We start from the raw sequence: 23,308 nt of genomic DNA on the forward strand, positions 1-23,308 counted from the left end.
TGATTCAAACACAGCCATGTGTATTTCCCCTTCCAGTTACTCAGAGCCTCCTCATACTTCACCCCAACTCAGTAAATCGTTGACTCTTTTCTTATGAAAAACACAAGCGCGGCTGCAAAAGTGGAGAAATTGAGGTCTGCATCTGAGTTGTGGAAGCGAATAAAGCAACAACAATTCAAGCCAACAATTTGGTGTCAAATGCCAGCTGTAATGGCCCGAAGTGAGAGGGCTGAAGTAGGTGATGGTGACAGGTTACAGTACTTTAAGGGGAACCTTTTAGCTGCGGTGGCTCTTAATATGAAGCAGAAGAGTCAGCCCCTCTCCCTCGGAGCCTCTGGAGTGCCGCTCCGCCCGCCTCAAGAGCCAGAGCTTCAAGGCAAACTTTGACAGAAGCTCCGGAGCGACACAATAAGACAAACAAAAAAAATAAAATTTTTTTTAAAAAGAATCTTCCCTCCACTCAAACAGTCGTATATTGTATGCAAACCAACCAGGCTGCACCTCACCTCCCTGTCTGGCTATCTCTCCCTCTCAGTCCCCTTCTGTTTGTCAGCGTGTCTGTCCAAGCAATTTCAGCGTGCATACCAAATGAATATTTTTCTGTTCTGTCTCCGAGTGTCTACAAAAGCGTGATATCAAAGGATCGGCTTTTACAGTTTGAGGCCCCTGCTTTTTCTTGTTCCCCCCCCCCTCGAGCTTCCTATCTTGTGCTTTGTGGCGGTGAAGGTGCCTCATTCTCCGAGGACCCCCCTCATCCATACCAATGACTGCCCTTTATTTGATGTCATTGAAAATGCATGCAGCTCTCACCGGTGAAGAATGGAAAAAAAAAGAAGTAAAGATGGGAAACCAGAAGTGGAGAATCAATTGAGTTGAAATGGAACTACTTCTCTTGGGGAAGGAAAACATTGTGCTCATTGAGGTACCGAATTGCTTTGGAGAAAGGGAGAATGAGGGCACATATGCTTGGGTTATATCAGAGGATATTAAACTCATGCATTAATTACTCAGGGAATATCGCCTGGATAAGAATTGGTGACGCCGTCTTCATTGAATACTGTTTTGCTAAAAGTTCAGCACATTTTATGGCTTGGGTGAAATCACTCGTTGGACTCGGCATGTCTTTTTTTCAGACAGCAGATGGAGTTTTTAGTTAGTATATCCTGAGGAGTATTGTATGCCACCTCGATGCGCTGGATTCATTTGTTTCCCAGACAAAGCCTTTTATTCCCAAACGACAATTGGAGTTACTTCCTCATATAAAACGGAGCCAGAAGAAGCTTTCAGCACAGCATTTATCTCAATATGACCTCCTGAGGCTGGAATAAAGTGATAAATGTAGTGATAAGACTGTATTTGGAGTCGCAGAACGTAGGGGGTTCGAAAACGGTAATTTGCTTATTTTTTAAAGCTGCAACCATTTCCCCCCAGTTTTCGTCCGAGGAGGCCAAAATTTAGCATAGCAGACGAGAATGTGTAACAGTGTTTTTATTCATGCCAATTGGCTAAAAGGGGGTTAATGGGAGGGGCTCATTATAATAAAGGTGCATAACTTCTAAATTAATTCACATACTTACACTAGATTTTGAGCAAAAGTCGTGGGAGCGCTAGCCACCCATCAGTTATCCTCTCTGACACATTTTTACATCAAAATAAACCTGTATATTTAGGCTTTTTTTAAAGGGGTAAACTGGCTAAAAGTAGGCTACAATAAGCACTGACTTTGTCACATTGCCATCTGTCGGAGTTCGCCTTTGTGGAAAACAGTAGACAGCAGTGGATCAGACTACATCCAAACACATTAAAACTTATTTTAAAAGGTTCTAATTAATCAAATTCTGTATTAAAACAGTTTTACACTAATCTATCAATGGAAGTTGCTATGGAGTGAGACATCGTGCATCTTTTTTCATCTTTCTTTCAAACTCAGCACTGACTGACTCGAGCCATCTATTTCTTTATTTAACTTCATGTTCCAAACAATTTTTTTTTTTTCAACAACAAATGTATCTTATAATATATTGTATAAGGCATTTCATACTAGCCTGGGAGGGCATCAGGATAACATGAAACATTAATGCATACACACACCGAAGACATAAAACACATGATAAGAGACATTTATGTTCATATTATGCTCATATATCTGACACACAGCACACATCCCTCTTACGCCAACCCCCCACCTTCTACAAACACAATGTATAGCAACACACACACACACACACACACACACACACCTTACTTTAATTTATGGTCCTGTATTCTCCACCAGTTCCCCCCTTCCCTTCAGAAATGTACTTCAACACCTCATTGAATTGATTGGTTTTATTGTTATGCTCAGGCGACGTCTCTTCTATGGTCAAATAATACCTCATCAGTTCTCTCTAATGATATGTTTATTTCCAGTGCTTTAAAATGAGCTTCTTGTAAACGAGTCCGGAATGCATGATCTGCCACCCCATTGGATACTATGATTAAATGATACCAAAAAGAAAACACAACTTTCTATCTATGAGGCTGAAATTGACCATCGCGGGTGGACTGTTATATGCACGTGAAAGTCTCTGCATACCCCGTCACAGCTGCTGCAAATCTACACTTGGTGATTTTATGAATAAAATTCATAAAAGAAAAGTGGTGGGGCACCAGCAAACAGAAAGTTTAACCACTGGTCACAAGATGTCTCCATCCTCACTGTCCATTGTAAGTGTTTCCCCATAACACTTGTATGCGTGCACACTTAATATTGGACCAGGACTGGCTCTCATATTATTGAGAGTCATAAATAATGCCCATTGGCCCGCCCCTTAAAATCTGGTTTACAATGAGTGCAGAGAAACTTTACACTTCGAGCAATGACCGTGAGACCATTCTATTAGTCTCCGCACAGTGAAGCTCAAACATTCAACTGTCGAAGCAAGAAGAAAAATCTGTATTTGATGAAGAGGTAGACGGACAAGGGCCTCCTGAGTGAGCTGCGTTCTCCTCACACATCGTCTCTGCTTGATGCCTGAAGCATTAGTCTTGTGAAAACAAATCTAAAAAAATACGTGTAAACCTTTATTTTTGTTATCTCATCCAGTAATCTAACATCCTAGATTTATTAAAAGTTTTTGTAGACATCAATAAAGGAAAAACATAACTTTGCTGCTAATTAGCGCTACCTGCTAATTAGCTGCAAATCAGCACGGGGATACTGAGAATTACTGGAGTGTGGGTTGATCTCAATTAATGCTGATGATACATTAGTGCTAAATGTCAAATAACACATCCTTTTGGCTAATTACGGCCTTGAGTGCAAAGGTTGGGCGGATACGGATCTGCACAGGCATCCTGCATGAGACACTGCCTCTCAGTCTGCTGGAAAAGTTACATTCAGCCCACTTACTACTTGGTATTCCACACAGGTGTCATACTTTGTAAAACTTTAAATGACTTACTGCCCTGCCATCTCTTGTAAATTCCCAATATCTCACTCTATTGTTCTTCAGTGTATCAAGAGTCCTTCAGCAGGCTCATGACCTAGTGCGTTTCAAGCTTAGACGAGAGCAAAAAAAAATCTCATTACAAACTAAAAGCCCTACTTTGGGTGACACCTCTTATAAAGATGATAAGCCATGGAGAATGGCGTGGAATCACATGGCACTGATAGATACAGATGCATCGGTGGAACCCTGCAGGAGATTTAACAGTTAGCAGAGAACAAAAAAGCAGTAAAAGTGCATCCCCCTCACCCCTCCAACAGCTCTTTCTTCAACATTAATGCTGCGATATCTGGACTGGACTGCGCTCTGTAACAAAACCATAAGAGCTTCGGCTCCACACGATGCATACTGAACAGGGGGGGAAGTGAACTGGGCTATGGAGAGCATTTATCAAAGGGACAGGAGCAAAGTAGAGTTTAATTTAATTCTGTACGTTTGAGAGTAAGATACAACTTGGAATAACACCTGAAGGTTTAAATGCAATTTTCCAGGCCATCAACTGACCATCAACTCGGCACGTTATTTTGGCCTCCGAGCCAAAGCATCTGCCAGCAGTGTCTCTCGCTGCTGACTCATGACATGTGGAACTAAAGTAGGAGCTGCTGTGCAGCCCTGAGCGTGACAGAAACGTACAGAAAACTCACGATTCAGGCGGATTTAACAGGATTGCTGAGTGTCAACATCTTTATATTTAGAATTCTCAATATATTACATTTGGAGGATTGATGAAGTTCACACATGCTGACAAAATCTGTGATAAGACAGCCCTCCTTATCTTGGTCAATTACCTCGCCATGCTCAGCCAAGGTTTCCCCACCAATTAACCTTCAGAAAGTGACTGGAGCTAATTCAATAACGCTCCACTGCAGGACCGTGCTGCTGACTGACAGGTCAACCTGCCTCAGTGTTCTGATTGACAGGCTGTGAACAGCAGAGCAGCCGCTGTACGAGCTGCATGTTTATATCTGTCTGACCCGACACACTATCTGACACAGTTAGGAAGAGGACATTATCACTTTGAGATTATCTCCTCAAAGAGGACAGTGATTTACTCAGAGGGTTGCCTTGATTGCCATGGAATTTTACAATTTCATCCTCATACTTAAATCAGTTGGATGATTTACTGTATATAGAGATAATGAAGCAACTATTTAGACCTGGATGCAGTGGTGGCATTCAGTCTTCGCTCCAGTTTAGCCTGGAGGTCATTTGCGGTATTGCAATCAAAAATTCCACTCGGTGGGGAGGAAACTGTTCAGTGGGTCGTATAACTGGAAAGAAACCTGAAACTTTTTGGCAGGCGAGTGATTCTCTTTGGACAAATAGGAATCATCTTTGCATTTGGTATCTAGTTTTGAGATGGGCGACATGACAGACTGAAATTACTGTTTTGAAATTGAAGCCAAACATCTTGTTTGACTACATCATATGCATTATAGTAAAATTGTATAATCGTAAATCCTGCCCTCTCCACGTTAAAACTCAAAGTACACATCAATATTTCCCAAAGATGTTCGGAAGATGACTCTTAAACATGTCACCAGTGCATTCTGGCCGCGGCCATATCCCAGATAATTTGGCTTAATTTTTTTTTGTACAGCTGGAGACACATCGTCTGTCTTTAAGTTACTGATCAAGACGTCAAGGTGTTGAGCTTTTTGTTGCAGCATTATGCTTTTCAGTCTGGCGGTGTGACTCTGCTCATGACACAGACGTCCCTATGCTCACATTTCCCCTTAACAAAACCTGAGACATACAACATTTACTACGTGAACGCATTACAAATTCACATATTATAAAATGTGTATACAGGAAGAGGCTGGGGAGGTGGAGTGAGTTAAACTTTTGATAGCAGGCAGCAGTGGAGCAGCGAGGATGCAGAGCTCAGCATTGCTGTATATGCAGACCGAGCACCTAATGTTAATGTGGACGGGCCATTGTGTGAGAGATACTGCAGGTCGTGAACAGGGAATAGAGGATGTGAATATAAAATGACATCCGTGCCTGCCTGAACTAATGCGAGGCTCTGTCTCACTGATGACATACCGTGTGATAACCGCCTCTTTATTTTCAGCATGTCTCTGCATGTTGTTAAAATGAATCTGAGATTTGTTCATGGACATTTTTATTGTCACAACCACACATTAAAACAAGACTGTTATAATGTTCAGGAGGCTGCTGGGAAACAAAGGGGGAAGCGGTCGTACATATAAGAGTTAAAAATCTAGTCACAAACGTAAGGTTTGGCTAAAATAATCAAACTGTTAATCAAACTATTTGGAATACTGAATCCTCCACCGTGTCCCGAGTCTGCTGATTTTCATTTAATTGCACCCTCATGCCACAAATATCATCATCACGCCGGACATGATGGCTCCATTCAAAGCAGCGTGTTAAAACGCCTGCTGTATCATCGGAATAATGATAAGGTTAACCACTTGTTCGTGAATGGACCTGGACTGAGGAGATGAACAGATGAACAGCAGTTTTGTTAGCAGACAGCCGCTGCAACTGGGTGCAGGTGAATGCTGAGGTGGTGGGTGGTGTTTAATACACCACTGCCAATTGCCAAATAATGATGGTTAGCAACAAAAGCAGTTAAAAGCATCAGTAGCCTAAAGTGAAAATGTGACTGGAGGCTATTGGTGGTGGGTGGTGCCAATGATGGATTATGAGATAATGGGCTTATGTGAACATGTACTGTAAAAGCCCCCCACTCACTTTGAATCTCTTTGAGGTCAATTTGTGTGTGTTTGTAGTCATTTCGCATCTCTTTGTAGTTGTTTTGTGTGTCCTTGTGGTCCTCTCACATCCCTCTGTAGTCATTTATGGTCGTTTATGTTTTTTTCTTTATCTTTGTGGTAATTTGCTGCAGTCTGGAGTTGTTGGCATCTCTCTGAAGTATCTTTTTGTGTCTTCGTGGTTGTTTCACATCTCTTTGTAGTCAATTCCTTCTTTTTGAGCTCATTTTGTGTCTGCTTGTAGTCATTTTGAATCTCTTACTCGTCTCACGTTTGCAGATGTTTCTCGACTCTATTATTATTTACCATCTTTTTGTAGTCGTTTGCATCTCATTAAAGTTGTTTCACAGCTTTTTGGATTCATTTTGCATCTCTCTGTCATTTTGTAGTCAACTTGTGTTTCTTACTAGTTGGTATGAAAATGAATATCAATACATAATACATAACACAAGTCATTTGATGTTGACAGTTATTTCAAACAGAGGCCCTGACATCCTGGGCCTTTTGGATCTCTACTTGTTCTGTAATCCAGCCTTTGGTGCTCAGTTTAAGCTTGTGGTTAACAGTGACAGCAGATAGTAGCAGCAGATTCACAAAGAATCACAGGAAAAGACTCTTAATACATTAGCCTATTGTGTGAATAGATGTGTGGGTGTATAGTTGGAGCTCAGGGACATCAGATGATTATCATCTGATTCCAGGTGAATAATGACTTCGTGCTCCATCCTGAAGCTGCAGTATGAGCTCCTTTTGAACCCAAAAGCAGTGTTACAGTCACACAAGGTGACAGCCAAAAAAAAATCAATCTGTGCTAGCAAGGATGTCAGAAAGTCTGACTTTCCCAGCGCTTCAATTTGATCCATCTATGATGAGTGCTGGAATGAAAGGAAACACGGGGGAGGCAAATGGATACAACCACCTTCTGCGATAGATTTATTGAGAACTAAAACTGTCTCTGCCTTGAAAAGAAAAGTTATTGTCTCTGACAGGACAGATTCTCTCCGGCTCAATGAGGGGCAGAAGATGCAACGGAGAGCTCGTGCCTGACTATCAAAGGAGTGAAAGGCTCTTTGGTGGACCGCAGATAGCCAACTGCAGACTTGAAGGAGATCCGAACGGGACATGACAGGTGGACCACAGGGAGGACTTTTATCCCAGTTAGGTTGGAGGATGCAATAAATAAAGGTTTTAAATGCTAATGGACATTAGTGGAGCTAAGCTGACGTAAATTGCTCTGATAAGATTGTGTCAGAATTTGCATTTTTATTGCTGTTGTCCATTTGAATTTACTTCCATGGAAGCACATGGGGAAAAAAAGGGAGATGTGCTTTGCTGATTTTGAGAAAAAGGGAAGTGTTTCTTCACAAAGGAACAATCTTGTAGTGCAAACAGCGGTTGAAAAATCCATCTGACTGTGTGAAAGAGATTTTATTACAAAAAGAATTTCCTATTTAAAGAAGCATTGTAATGTTTTTTAACGGCATGGAGAATACGATCAGCTGCCTCTCTATCACAGATGCTCCTCATCTACACCGCCGTATGCACACATCTTGTAAAATCCTCGTACAAGGGTGGATAGTCAATAAATGTCATCCATGTCATAACCTACTAAGGAGATGAGGGAGAGGCAATTATCATTCTACAACAAAGTGAAAAGGTCATATGACAAGATGTATTACCAGCTGGACAGACGCCTTATGTGACGTGATTTATCATTTTGCAGATGAAAAGTGTTCTTTTTACCGAGCTCTTTAAGTCAGGTCAGTTACACCGGCGGGCTCAGATTTAACTGAGCTGTTAAATAAATGCGTAGTTTTGTAAAAAGTGCAAGCTCAAAAGAGAGTCTACTGAAGTGAATGCAAGGTTAGTGTCTTGGATTTGACGGTAGCAAATGTTGCACAATCATGCAATTCATGACATGAGATGAATCAAATCAAATACCCAGGTACAGTGACATATCAAGCAGTGGACGAAGTGAGAAAAATACTTGTTGCTAGTATGATGACTTGATTACATCATTGATGGAAAAAAAAATAAGAAACAATCATACGATATGTTTTTATGTTAAAACATACCTCAAATATGTCGGGAATATACAAGACAAAAAAGAAAATTGACAGGAAACCTTAAGACATTGTGAGTTTCTTCAAGTTTGCATCCAGACTTCTTACATTGGAGCAGCAGAAGCTTGATGTTCAACAATTTATCTGTTGCTTCTAACCAACACTGTGAACATGCACTCTCAATAGTCATACTTCAGTGAAAGTGGAGATACGGTCACTGCTGTTTTTAAACACCCACACTTGTTACAACTCCTGTCATTCATAACTGAGCCGTTTATCAAAATGACACCAAGAAATGTAAACTAATAATTACACTCTTTGGTGTTTATGTATTTTGTTTACTGTTAGACGCAGTAACCTCAGTGTTCTTTATTCATGAAACCCTCACAGCTGTGTGTCTACAGGTATCAGGGTGTTACAGCTGTTGATTTAATCACTTCATTCCCTCTCACTTGCTGCAGGTGAATTAATAAGTAAATGCACCTGCTGTACAGTAGAGCTGGATGATTCTCGCTCACAGTCAGAAATAACTGATGTGGATAAATGAAACTCAAGTCAGCGTTATTGACTGATTCACTCATATCAGCTGGATTCAGGATTTATTGCACCTTTATCAAGATTTTCAAAACACACCAGGTGAGTGATTGTTTGTCAGGACTGTGCGGCAATCCTGACACATTACCACCCAAGTTGGACAGTCAGACACTGATACTGATCTATAATCCATTTGCGATGCAATTTCCAGCTTTGTGCTATCTTTCAGAAGGGATGAGGGAACGGAGAGGCACTGAAGAACACATCATCAAACATGAGTCAATCCCGAAATGGTTCGGTCACTTCCTGTCGAGTAGAAGTAAACAAATGTTGCAGGTTTTAATGGAAATTATAGATATTTGTTTTAAAGGAGTGATGTCAGGGGGAGGCTGAAATCATAAAGTTGGAGGACGGCAGTCAGACAGATTAAAAGCCAATAAACTGAGTTCCTGCAAACGGTTCATCAAATGATTCCGGTGACAGTTTTCTCATTTGAGTAACCTGCTGTCACATCTCCTGCAATCTCTTTAGACTTCACACCAGAGAAAACTTTGTTTGAAGTGCAATAGGAAGATTATGTACCTGAGACAGTTTTTCACTTCAGTTTTAGCCCCCGTATTAAAAATGATGAGTCACTTAACATTTACATAATGCAAGACGGGGGACAACTGAGTGCACGTACGGATAATAGTGCATGCTCTTCAATTGTCAATAAAACTCATCTGAACACCGCCATTTGTTCTGGTATATTTATAGTGTCTATGAAATCTAGCACTCATTTACAGGCCTTAATAAAAGCACAGTAGATCATGTCATACAACAGAAATGTTCAAGTGACGTGGCAAAGCGAAGGACATCTTTTAACAAGAGGAAACATAAAAGCAGATGGCCAGAGATCCTTCTTTAAAGGTGAGTGGCCTCAGGTGTTTAATCCTTCTCTGTTGACGATAACACCAAATCCCTAATTATCTCCTATTTTCCCACTCAAGAACACGTGTGTGTGTGTGTGTGTGTTTAAGTCTGTATGATTTAAACGTTGTTTTGTTGCATTGAATCAAAAGTCTACAGTTACACTCCAGTGATTGTAGTCTGACTGACTGATTTGTAATAAGAGGGAAGAATTGCGGTGTCATGATTTGAGAAGAGTCCCCTGTCGTGCTGGGAAAGGTGCCGCGGCTCTTTATCAGTGGTGTGGAAGAGAAATCATTAGGGAGTCTGTAATGAGCGGCTGACAGCTGTCTGTCAACGGAGAGCGGCCTCTTTTTTGTAAGCTTTCATTCATTTTCTGCATGATTGCCTTTCTCATTGTGAAGTCACCACCTGCCTGCTGGTGCTGATCTTCATTAACAAAGTTTGATTAAAGTAATGGAGATGACATTATACAATCGAGCCGCGGGTTGACTTGCTTAAGGTCATGGTAGTGTAGTTTTAGTTTATTTTACAGGTTTTCATTGTGTGACACTTCATGTGGGCTGTAATCTTTTCTCCCTGTAACTTAAACCTTATTTGCATCATTCTATATCAGCCACAACTAATAAATGTTAAAGTTATAATTAATTAAATGTTAATTTAGTTATAAGTGTAAACAAACAACAACATGCTTTATAAATCAATTGTCAAGCATTTTATTTATTGTAAATTGCAACTGATGTTTATAACACAAATTCTGTGTACTAAAATTGCTCAATAACTGGTTTATCTAGCATTTCATTGTTTAACTTTAAATTCACAACATATTAATGGTTACTGTAAAGTGTTACTCTCTAATGATCTGTTAGGGGTTCTTGAGACCCTCTCTGTTTTTATGATAATTGTGTATAAATATAGATTTTAGGCATTACTTCCGTACATCAATAGCCCTCCTAAATAAGTGTATTTGTAGGGTTCGTTGTCTGAATTTGTCTAATTCAAAAGTAGCATTGTTGTGCAGGATACTCACTGTTCATGTCAAAGGACTATATATCAATGCACTGCACACATAGCGACTGAAACATAAGACAGTTCTTTCCTTGGTGTAATGACGCTTCATGGTCTTTTCTGTATTGATTTTGCCTGGTTTGTGAAAGGGTTGAACACTTATCTACATATGGTTTTAAATGAGGGCAGAATAAAATGTTTAATATTCATAAAAAGGTAGATTTTGAGATTATTGTAATTTTCACAACATACAGAATTTGGGTCTCTGAAACCCAAAATAATGTGAGACTAAAGCCAATTGTAACATTTATCCCAAGTAAACTCGACATTTTGCAGCTGTTAGTCCCAACATAATTGAATATTTTAAATGAGATGTCTAGAAAATGTCTAGTCTTTGTGGCGATAGTACCAGGACACCTATTTTTTTTTCTTCTTTTTTTTTTCAGCTTTTTGTCAGTTTAATTGCACGGGATGTTTACTGAAGGCATATTCTCTCCGATTTGGTTCCACTCGTCGTTCCCAGGGCACAGCCTTAAATCTTCTGGTGGCCCTATTTCTGATAGGAGTCACTCGCATCAAGAAATTAATGGACTGAGGGAGCATCAAGTGAATAAGTGATCACTAAAAATTACGGCACATTAGGACTGATGACAGCGAGGCAATTGGATGAGTTCAATTCTGGGAATACGGAACCTTCGCAGAACCACTGAGGAGGCACAGTGTCGGATTTTCTTTTATTCTGATTGAGCACCGCAGCTCCCAGTAATAATGTAATCACATGAATCATTAATCAAGATGTGTAAACCAGTCATTTAGCCTTTAAATGTGGATCATGCGGCCATGAAGAGTGTGGTATGCCGCACTAATCTTGCCTGAAAAAAGACGGCTGGTTTCATACAGTCACCATGTGTTACTTACATCCTGATAGCTAACTCCCCAACGTAATGCAACATCAAGCAATGCTATATTTACAGCCAGTATCAACCATCCTGCAGGCTTTGATCATCTGGACACAGACGAACACCACAGCAGCCAACGTGCACATGGCAGCCAACGTGAGGTCGCACGGGCCAGAATGATAACGATGCATTGAGCGAGCGATGAGGAAGGGTTAAATTCCTGCGATGAGAAAGGAGCCCAATAATGGCCGGCCATATGGATGTTTTATAATCACTTTATGTGACCAATTTAAGGCTCCCCCAGGATCCATGTCTCTCACAGGCTAATCCATGATGCTCTTTACGGTAATCCATTCAAATAACTCTCCTCTAGTGCCATCAATTAGGAATCCAAGTTGACCAAAGGAGCTGGCACCGCATGGCACGATTGGGCTGAAGCTTAAAGCGGCCGTGACCTGGACGTAAGAGCAATCATTGTAGTGATCAGTGGCTTTGGCGATATTCTGACCCAGAGGCCAACCGTTTGCCTTTTACTGATTTTATCGATAAAAGATTAAAACACACACGCACACACGCACATTCTGCCTTTTAACTAGATTTCAAATTATTTCAGGCTCAGCACCGCGCTGCTCTGATTATATGTCATTGGAGGTTGAACTATTAATGTTAGTTCAAATAGTTTCTGGTCCTTCAACACTGCTATAGAGACTTTTACATTTTCTGTTGGATTTCTGACAGCAGGACCTGAAACACTGCAGTATGAAATCCTCCGTTCTGCTCTTTGGTGAAATCTTTGTGAGTGAAACTTAACGAGTAGCATTATTTGTGAGATTTTAGGGGCGTCGATTGTAATGATCGCTGATCAGGCTGGGTTATTACAAGCCACACGGCTGCCAAGTAGCGACTGCAGTTCAACCCTGTGGGGAGATTTCAAGCAGTTATTTCTTTTGGCAATTGAAGCCAGTCATTTTTCACAGGTAGACGTACCAACTTCAGCCATGATGTTTTCTTAACCCTAACTGAGTGGTTTTTGTGCCTAAACGTAAGCAGACCATGAGCACAGCATTGTAAGGAGAGGGCAATCAAAACTTTAGCAGCAAGATAGAGTTAAGTCTTAACTTATCTGTGGTTTTGCAGAAGCGCACTTAGCTAACATTAACTCGGGTGATTGGGTTGTATCACAGCCATCTCGTTTTGGGGGCAATCAACCTATTCAGTCGTTTTGACTTAGAACAGTTGCACTAACAAGCCTTACAGAAGACAGTTAGAGAGATGTAGGTTAAAAATCGATAGACAGACCCAGTGTTGGCAGGACATTCCTTCCACATCTTGCACAAATCACTGAACTAAAAGCACATTATCTCTGTAGGGAAACTTTGAAATATAGGTCCCCTAAAAGAATATTGCTCTGGACACTCTTTTTAAAAATAAAATAATTAAACTGGGAGTTTTGTGGTCCCTCTCCTGCTCTGAACCCACAGACTCGCGACTTCAACCTCATCAGCAGCAGCACTCCATCGGCAGCTTTAACGGCTGTGGTTAAAACCTACACTGCACCACTCTTTCACAGGCTGCCAGAACTTGTTTTAGGATTGCAATAAATAGTGTGCATATATTGGCTCGCCGTGCTCGCTATGCATAATGATGTGGTTTTATATTTATACCCAAAGAAATTTGTGTAGAAATATTTCTGGACATGAGAAAAATCCCTCTGGCCGTATTTGAAAGGCAGAGTGGATGATATCAAAGTCATTCAATTGATCCAGCACTCATAGATGCGTCCAATAGGGATTCGATGTTTGGAGTCTTTCCAAGTATGAATTCCCTTATAAGACTGACAAGAAATAATACAAATGTTCGCATAAACAACGGCTGATTATCTTTCAACTTGCAGTTTAAATAACGATCAAAGGAGAAGCTGCGCCCATTTGAAACAAATTATGTAAACATGAAATCCAAAGATTTATAACACAAATGTATAAAAAATACATTAAAGAGGATTTCTTTGGTTAGTGATGACACTAAAACAGCAGATCCAATATCAATTTAAGGCCTCGGGCAGATCTCGTACAGTGTCTTGTTGCAAGCTGATAGAATAAAACATGAACCACTGATTACATTATCTGCCAAGTGTAAAGCTGATTCCAGAAAGTCTTTATAATTTCTCCATAGCTTCCCATACAACATTATCTTTATTAGTATACATTCCTGTTTTAGGCCCTCTTTGAGGTTGCAACTCTTTATTCAGTGTAGTTTCTATCTTGGTTTAAAGGAAACTGGGGCTTTAGTTTGGACGAAAGACAAAGGTTTATAGCTACACAAGCATTCCCTGAGATCGTATTGCTGATTTCACACCATTTTCATAAAGTTTTACCTGTAAAGAAACTTCATGATGACATAAAGATTCAATGTAAACGCCAAACACACATACAAACCCTTAGAGGAGTTAAGGAACTGGACAAGTGGAAATTTCTACTTGCTATGAATTTCATTTGAAGGTATAATTCTTGCTACTCTTTGTTTTAGCTATGGTTTACTGCAGCGACTAGCTGCTGTTAGCAAGTCTCTGTTAGCTGTGGCGCTAATGATGCGAAAGTCTGCCTGCACCACAGCATCGTATGATAGGGGGAGTAACTGCGTCCACTTGGGCTCAGTTAACCAGCCTCCAAAGACTGGGACTGAGCACAGCCTTTGAGACCAACAGATGCCAGTTTGAAGACAGGGGATGCAGTATGGAGGCGATTTACAGAAGACCTGACTCATGGGACAAGAGGGCACAGCAGGCAGGGTCAGAAGAAGCGTGAGGTGGCAGGGGAGCAAGAGAGTGGCCATCAGCAAAATGCAAAAATGGTATGCAGTGCCAGAATATTTAACATTTGACCAAGCCAAGACTGCGTTGGTGGTTTAAATTAGTTTATGTCGGGTGTGAATGAAGCGTGTGAGTATATGCGGCAGCTCATCTTGGTTTGGTGAAAAAGAGAGCTTGGATTCAGGCGGTGTATAGTAGTATTTTTCTGTTTATTGAGGAAAACTGCTGTTAAATTGTCTACTCTCTTTATATTTTGTGAGTTTATTTTATTGAATTATGAGACTAAGTTGCAGGGTTGCCACTTTAATATCTCCCTAATGAAACACACAACTTTGCTGCTATGACTTCTCTGCAACAAAGGACATAAGACATATTTGACATAGTGTCAGTATTGTTGTTTTTTCACACTCTGATGATATGTTTATTGCATGTTTTAAACTTAAATTCTCATCATATAGCCTCCAAATTACTTCTTTAAATACATCTGGGATGGGAATGGCTGTGTGTATACATATTTATAAAAGACGGAAATTTATGTTTTATGTTATTCTCATTCGGCAGAGGAAGGTGTTCTAAATCACACTTTTCTCTCTGCATTTTCTTCAATACAGCTGAAAGTGGTCACTGAGATGGCTGGCAGGTACTGTTAACACTGCTGTAACAACTCTTGTGTAAGGATAAGCAGTGATATGTTGTGTTTACTGGCTTTTAATGAAGCCAGAGGCCACTTCATCCGCTCTGCCTTACCTGACAGACTGGTTGAGTAACTCATGAGTCAGTCAAATAGAAAGATTGTGGGCATTAGGAAAATGTATTTTCAGAAAGTGAGTCAATGATGAAATTTTGAGGCCATGTCCCTTATGTGAATGGCTTCCTGATTACATGTAACGCTGCTCAGTGCAATGCACATGCTCTTCCTGTCGCTGTGTACGCATCAGTGGATGAGAGTAGAGTCTACTCATTTGTTGCTTCATCACAGGTGGGAAGAAAAGGGGACAGAGCCAGAAGTACCTTTTAAGAAATACAATGAGTAGGATTAAGTTGACTTTATGGGCAGAGATGTATTAGAATATTGGCACTAATTGAATGTATTATTGTAGTACAATAACCTGAAGCTCAGAGTTTTTGTTTTTCGTTACCTTTTTTTTAATTCATTGAAGGGGCGAGTCTTCTGCTGAGATTTCGCCATGTTGCAGCACCGTGTTTCTACAGCAGCCCACAGTGGACACACCAAACATCGTCTCTGAAGACTGCCTTTCATGTTTTACACATTTTTAGTGGCCTCTGTACAGGAGGGTGAGACGAGCGATGATATGTTGGTTGCAATCTTCAACCCCACCACTAGATACTAAATCCTGCACACTGGGCCTATTTAGTTGACATTAACAATAATTTTCAAACAGGTTTCTACTTATTATGAAATGAATTAGGAGTAACATCTTCTTGTTGAAATAGATTTGTAAAGGATAATCTAATAGGATGATAAGATCATTATTTTTCAGCCATTTAATTTGATTTGTCTTCTGGTGAGGTAGCTGAAAGTGCCATTTTATTTTAACACTCCTACTCATTTTTTGTTTATCTTTATTTCTTATTTAACTACTTTATAGACGCCATATTGCCTACTTAAAATGATAATAAACATTGTAGTTCTTTATGCCAACATGCTGACTTAAATGAAAAAGAGGAGTCTGAAACAGAGACACCTAAGCACAACACTAACAAACATGGAGCGATGTACAGACTGTTCATCCTCGGGTTGACGTGTCCTTTGAGCGACTTTTCTTTGGCACTGTACTTGTATTGACCAGGAGATTAGCGATGGATTCTCTGTGATCCTCTTAAGGGGCGTTTGCTCATGCAGCGATGCAGTTGACTCAGGCTGTACCACATAACTGCACTTACCTCTGTAATCTAGGTTGAAGTCCACAGTGTGAGAGAGCATCCCTGGTGTCCTCCAGCAGTGCAGATGTTCACTGATGTCTCTTCTTGAACTCTGAGGGAAGATATAAAGGAGAGAGATAGTTATTGATATGAGCTTGTATGCTGACAGGTATATAAAGGGCTTAAAGGTCCCACAAGATGTTCATTTTCAGGTTCATATTGTATTTTTGGTGTCTACTGACATTGTTTACATGCTTTACTGTTCAGAAAACACATAATGTTTCTCATACTGCCCAATCCTGCAGCACCTCTATTCACCCCCTGTCTGAATCCTCTTATTTAGCAAGAAAGTTTACTCTGATGCAAGCACCACCCCGTGTTTCAGCAACAACCTTGGTATTTTTGCCACCACAGCCATGTTGGGGGCGTGGCTGAGGGCGGTGACTGTATAGATGTGACATCACAACTTTACAGAAGTCCTGACGGCTTGTTTAAAGGCACAGTTACTGAATATGGGGATTGTGGAATTGTGATCACAATAGCTATTTTCTCCTCCACAATAAAACAGAAAAACAAATATCCTTTTCTGTAATATGGGACCTTTAACATTTTAATTTAACATGCACGTATTTAAGTCAACATATTAAATCCAGTCCATGAAGGCCGCTCTTAATGGGGCATGTAATAAAAGGCTGCTTCTTCAGAGGATAACCTTCTTTTGGCATTGCAGTCTCTGAAATGAATTCAGCAGCATGAATGTTCTTTTTTTCCCCGAACTTTTTTTTTCAAGAATCAGAACCACCTCATTAACCTTATCTAACAAGTACAAGCTAATGAAATCCTCTGTTTCAGTTTCCGGTCCAGCCAAAGTTAGTTTTACTAATTAATCAAAACATCAGTTCCCCTCCTATCATCTTAATGACTCCCCGTAAAGTGAATGAGAATGTACGGCACACACCGCCCAGGGGGAGGCCGCATGGGCAAATCTTCATGCATTTTTATTGGTAGTTAAAATAAAGGGAAGGTGAGGCTTTGAGGGAGATTGATGTTTTTGTATTCATTACAATATGTGAAATAAAAATGAAACATGATTTTTCCCATCTCTTATCCGTGCTCCATCCCTGCTTTTATGATTTTGTTTACTGAGAATCCTCAGCAATGCAGCAATGCAAGGCTGCAATTTTCCCACCTACATGCATATTAATACCGGCACAAGACAAGCTCCAGATTACTGCACAATCAGTATTCATATTACTGCTCTTCCTCTAATGAAACAATTCTGTGCTCTCATCCCTTGTGATTCAGAGAGTATGACATGCTGTATCAGATGAAAAGCGCGGGCAAAATTCAATCTCCAACAATCAGTTATGGAAATCTGCAAAATGGCTAGATTTCCAGTAAATGAGAGGACAATAGATAATGCAATTCAATTAGCTGCTAAGGCAGCTATTTGCATTCCAGTGAAAGGGGTGATAGTTTAAGTGGCCCAAGGCAGCTGCCTTTCAGCAAAGGCCCATGACAACACAGAAAGCAGCGGAACCAAGAGAAAAGGGGAGTTTGGGAGTCTTCAGCAGTATTCTTTTAATTACTCGTCATAATGACTCCATTTAGCTGTTCAATGACCCATTTTACGGCATTGAGCAGGCATGGGAAGCTCTCTGTCCTTGGCAGGGTCAGTCCTGCAGCTGCCCCTGACTGCCATGCTTCAACCAAGAGGGAACTTTATTTATTTCCCCCCACCAGGCTTCAACAGACAGGTTGCTCGAGAACTTCTCACAGAACACATCTCCACGTGTTCACGCGGGCTCTATTGCCACAGATGAAGGATGAGCTCAAAGTGACTCCATGAGGGAATTTAAGGTGGAGCTCATTATATGGAAGAAAGTGATTTTCCTTCATGAATGTTGTTCAGCATGAAATAATGATTAGTATTTCCAATATGACAGTTTGTCACATTGGAAGCCACCATGACGCAACTGCTGAAAGGATTGTAGGTATGTAAAAATCATCGGTCCGACATCATTGAAGATGGAGAATGTGTCCTATATGTACAGTCAGTTACTGTTATATTATGCTGCTGTTTCAATTCAATTTAGGTGTTTTTTTGTCGGCTTGTTATAAGGCTGCTTATAAATAAGCATATATGTATATAGTCCAAACATGTTTTGAAAATAATAAGTAATAACTGCCTGTTTTAAAATATTATTATTATTATAATTATTATTAGTTTGGCTTTTACATGAGTCAGTGGCTTTTAGCAGTGTGGCGATAGATTGCAACCAACTGAATACCCCTCGCCTCCTTCCTCATGGTAGTCCCCTGAAAATGCAAAAGCCCCTCTCTAGTGCAAGTCTTTAGTTTGTCCATTCTGGGCTACTGTAGAAACATGGCAGTGCAACATTGCAGACTCTGGAAGAGGACCAACAATACAAAAGGCTCCCTCTCAGTTAATGAAAGCACAATGATTCTTAGTTTCAGGTAATAATACACAACACTTCACATTAATAAAATTGATGCCAATGTTCAAGATACAACATAATCTTGGAGATTTTCAGACTAAGTTGTTAAGTGAAATTATCTAATCAAATGCATCTTCTTACAATAAGGGATATTACACCTTATTTTGTAACACTGTATAAGACAACTGGTCTCTTGTGTTAATTCCTTAGGTAAACTAAAAATATACAGTGAATCTATAAAATTCCTTTTCTGTGAAGTACTGATCGTTTCCTCTGGAGAACTAGAGGAGTATCCATCGAGGTCTCTCTCTCTCTCTCTGGTCCATAGACACTGATCCTTTGTGTTGCTTTTCATAAGACATGATGTACATGAGAGTGGGTCAGGTCATGGCCTCAGAGGCAGGACTGCAGGAGGGGAAGAGTGGAAGAGGTGGTGAAGAGAAACAGACCCCATATGGTCCTGAGGAGCTGGAATCCCTGGCATAACTCCAGGATGCTGACCCGGAGCGCTGAAAGGTTGAGCACTGGCACCGATCTGACTGATTCTGCTCAGCTGCTGACGTGCAGAGGAGCGCACATGGATATGAGGACAAAAATAGCATGCTGTGGTCCACAGCTTGACGCAACTGTCCGGAATTCAAATCAGTGCCAATTTATTCTGTCCCACGTCAACTTTCTATGGTAGGATCACAGCATAGCAATATTTTAAGGATGTTTCAGCTAATTTGATTTTAATTTGTGGCATTACCACCTTGAGTGGAGATTTGCTATTCAAGAGCTGTGTTGTGTAATCTATCTGAATAAAGAAAGCAGTTCAACCATTCATAAAATAAGCGACCCAGAGTCAAATCGTCTGTGCCCTTCACAGCTTTCTGCGAGGAAAAAGGCAAATCATCTAGTTGTGCTTGATCATTAATCGAAGAGATTAGTGTGCTTAAGTGGTTCTCAGACTTAAGGCCTCCTTAAGATGGGAGCGAGTGAGATTTTCTAAATGAATATTACATTTAAGTGTTAAAAAATCAACAAGGAGGATGCAATCGCCCATTCCTCTGTCCTACATGTGACACACTGTGTATTCAACAATACACACACAGGTCATTCTGGCCATCAGTGTGAACCAAGCCATCTTTACCAGGCGAGTTGTAGCACTTCCTTTTGTAGTTTTACAACAAAAGCCCAGTCTAGCTTTACGCTTACTCAGTTTCAAGTCCCACCTTGCCTCTCAGGACAGACAGGTAGTTGGTAACTTCGCTGCTGAACTATTTTCATTATCAGTTTTTCATGGTTTTGAGCTAGAAAACAATAGAAAACAGTGAAAGATGCTCAACGTGATGTTATCAGGTGATGTCTTGTTTTATCCGATCAGCAGTAAAAAAAAAAAAGCTTTGAAATATTATAATTTAAGTTACTTGACAAGCCAGAGTCATAAAATATTTGGCATTTTGGCTGACTATCTAAATGGTTGTTGATTAATGTTCTGTTGATGAATGTTCTGTTGATCTACCATGCCAGTAGATGAGCTATAAATGTCTTGTGCTCTTGCGCTCTGATGAGGTTACCTCATGCACATTTAAATTATCTTCTGCAGAGTGTAGCAGCCACATACGCATACATTTCTTCAGAGGAATACACATTTTGGGCCTGGCTTTGAAGAAACAATTTTGAAAATGAAAGTGTTATAAATTCACGGGAAGCATCTATAAAGCTGGTGCAGAGTGTTTAGATACACATGTGACTTCAGCTCTCCCTCAGCCTCGGTGGGACTCATTTCAAGTATTGCTCTCCTGGGTGAACCCTGCAGGCATCAGGTGTTACCAACAACCAACAGCAATTTAGAGAAAGTGCCCTTAAAAATGTATTGACCCTGGTACCATGGGCTGTGTTGGGCTGTAGACGGCTTCCCATGGCTTCAAAAAGCATCTAAATCCAAATCCATTTTGTAAAAAGAAAAGCATTAATCACATTGATTGGTAACCTGCTTGAAATGGAGAGTGTGCTCCACTCTATGTCAAAACACATCATTCAGTTTGATTTCTTATCTCTGTCTCTCATGATTATAAAATCAGGTTGCATAAGCCGACATGACGCTGACGGGCTCACATTATCTCGTAACGCTATGTATTAACTTCCGATGGCCGGTGGCCAAACAGCAGAAATAAATCTCAGTGTGAGGAAGTAACAGAATACAACACTGTTCACATGGCTTGGTCCCTGACTGGTACATTTGAGTCAGAGTAACATGTATTAAATTAGACAATTTTTGGTCTTGGCAGGATGACGAGGTTAAGGTGGTGAAAACATTTCCTGTTATGTACTTCACTGATCCTGTGCTGCCAATCAAGGAGCACCTCACTTTGCAAAGCTTAAAAAGTGTGGCAGCTGGGGTGGAGGAGGGTATATGAAAGCAGAACAAATCTTTGTGGCACAGTCACAAGCAATAGACTGCACAGAGTGAGCAGCAGTCCGGCTAAAAGTATGAACGCTGCTGGGTGGGTCAGTTTTGTTAAGTTTTTTTCACTTTAACATAATTAAAAGAATCTCAATGGATTACACTGGATTGAGGGGCGAGGATTCCAGAATTACTCATGATACGATTACTGAGCGAATGATAACAGCAGGACTGATTGACACTGATTTACAAACTGCATTTAAATTATTTCCAGTTTGAACTCTAAAGAAACATTACTGACTCCTCTAACCTTAGTTATCAAAGGGCTTTTTCTTCCTAAATGGGGCTTTACCTAACAATCAAAAGTCACAAATCACAATCACAATCTAAGAGGTGCTGATTCATTTACACAATATTATTAAATGTGTATTATTAACACAATATCAATATTTGATCTTTTAATATCACTATAGCCATCAATATTGGTATATTATGTATATTGTGGTGCCAGTTCCACATAATTTGACAGCTGAGATGAGACTATATGTCTGGGCATAGTGCCTGTTTAACACCTAAGCCTGCATGTTAAAGGTGCAATACTTAATAATTGGCCACCTCACTGGGAGAAAGAGGTTTTTAAGGCCTGGGGCTAGCTGGTTAGCATGCTAACTTCAAAAGATGTCTTTGACATAAAGTCAAAACTGTTATTTCCTCACATATTTCTTCATATTTTGCCACTGGTGCATCAATAACTTGTTATAAGAGAAAGTACTGTAAAATATTCCTGTACCATAATGTTTTCCCAGCCCTATTTGGGATGGATTCTAAATGCAGTTTATTACAGCAGCCAGGCTGTTCCGCCCAAGAAGTAGCTGAACTGGGGGGTTATTATAAAGTTATTTGATTTACATATTATTTTCTAATACTCAACTTGCTAAGTTCTTGATTTTACATCTGAGTGACTCAGTCTCTGCTGAGCCTGGAGGTATGGAAATGGAGCAACACAGCTAGTTTCCCCTATGGAGAATATGAGAGTATGTGCTGCCTGTTGAACACACAAACAACAAGCCTTGAGCAAAGCAACGTCCACACACACACACACGCACACACGCTGAAGGATCCTTGCATATACACACTTACCGGTGTGCATCCGTATGCACACAGCAAACTTTGAAATTGCCTTTCTAAAAATAGACGTGCAGTAATACTTACTGTACCCTCAACCATAGCAAATGCTATCGACAGTGAAAAAAAAAAAAAAAAAACACATTTGGAGACAGAATGGGTTTCCTGATAGCTTCATGAAAGCAAGATACTGGTGTGCTATTCCTTCACTCATTCAATATTAAAGCAGCATCGCATGCTTTCTAGAGCACACATAATGATGTTGTAATGGCTTGACTGAAAAAAAAAGAAAACGGCTGGACGCAGTCGTCAGTGCTTAAGTACAAAATGTGTCAGTGTGTGGACACTTTACAACAAATGGGACATTTTAAGGTATTGTTACATGAATGAAATTTGCGTTTTAGATTATACTAAAGTTTATGCAAGAAACTGCCACTTTGTCATGTAAAGGTTAACGTCTAACAGCATCTCAAGTTAAATTGTGCATGCTAGCCTATTAAAATTAAATAAAACGGATGAAATATTCAGTTAAAAGGCACATTGTAGTGGTTCAACTATCTTAGAAGTTGTAACAAGAGCTAATGTAACTTGGAACCTAATAATCATATAATGTATAAACTGTGCAACTGCGTGTTCTTGTAAAATGTATCAGAGATTAGAAGATTTATTCTAATTCAGAGATAAGGGACTGCATAATAATTATTGCAGTTGCGAGGGATGCTGAATATTGTATTTTATTGTATTAAAAAGTAATATTCTCCCAAGCATTAGTAAAATTTACAGAGATAAACAGCAGTACAATCCCTCCAATGTCTCCAAAATAATTGTTATTTATGGAAAATATAACAAAATTGTGAAAGGCAGATCTGTGCCGAAGGGTTCGTTCATTGTAATATTTTATGTATATAAATATGCTGTATATATATTATATTTCTTACATCTCATCTGCAGCCTATAAGCACATGAAAACCATCTTTTTCTGGTCTAGGCCTAGAACAAA

At 40.0% G+C, this 23,308-nt stretch overlaps 1 protein-coding gene across 1 annotated transcript in view; it reads right to left on the reverse strand.

Annotated features, from left to right (window-relative positions):
- elfn1a (extracellular leucine-rich repeat and fibronectin type III domain containing 1a) overlaps positions 1-23,308 on the reverse strand; it is a 77,682-nt gene that overhangs the window by 11,404 nt on the left and 42,970 nt on the right. The window contains exon 2 of the mRNA XM_037090206.1: positions 16,357-16,447. The gene's annotated coding sequence lies outside the window, so the exon portion shown is untranslated. The remainder of the gene's footprint in view (positions 1-16,356; positions 16,448-23,308) is intronic.

The sequence above is a fragment of the Acanthopagrus latus genome, chromosome 23 (genome assembly GCF_904848185.1).
Source record: "Acanthopagrus latus isolate v.2019 chromosome 23, fAcaLat1.1, whole genome shotgun sequence".
In the NCBI taxonomy this organism is placed as follows: Eukaryota; Metazoa; Chordata; class Actinopteri; order Spariformes; family Sparidae; genus Acanthopagrus; species Acanthopagrus latus.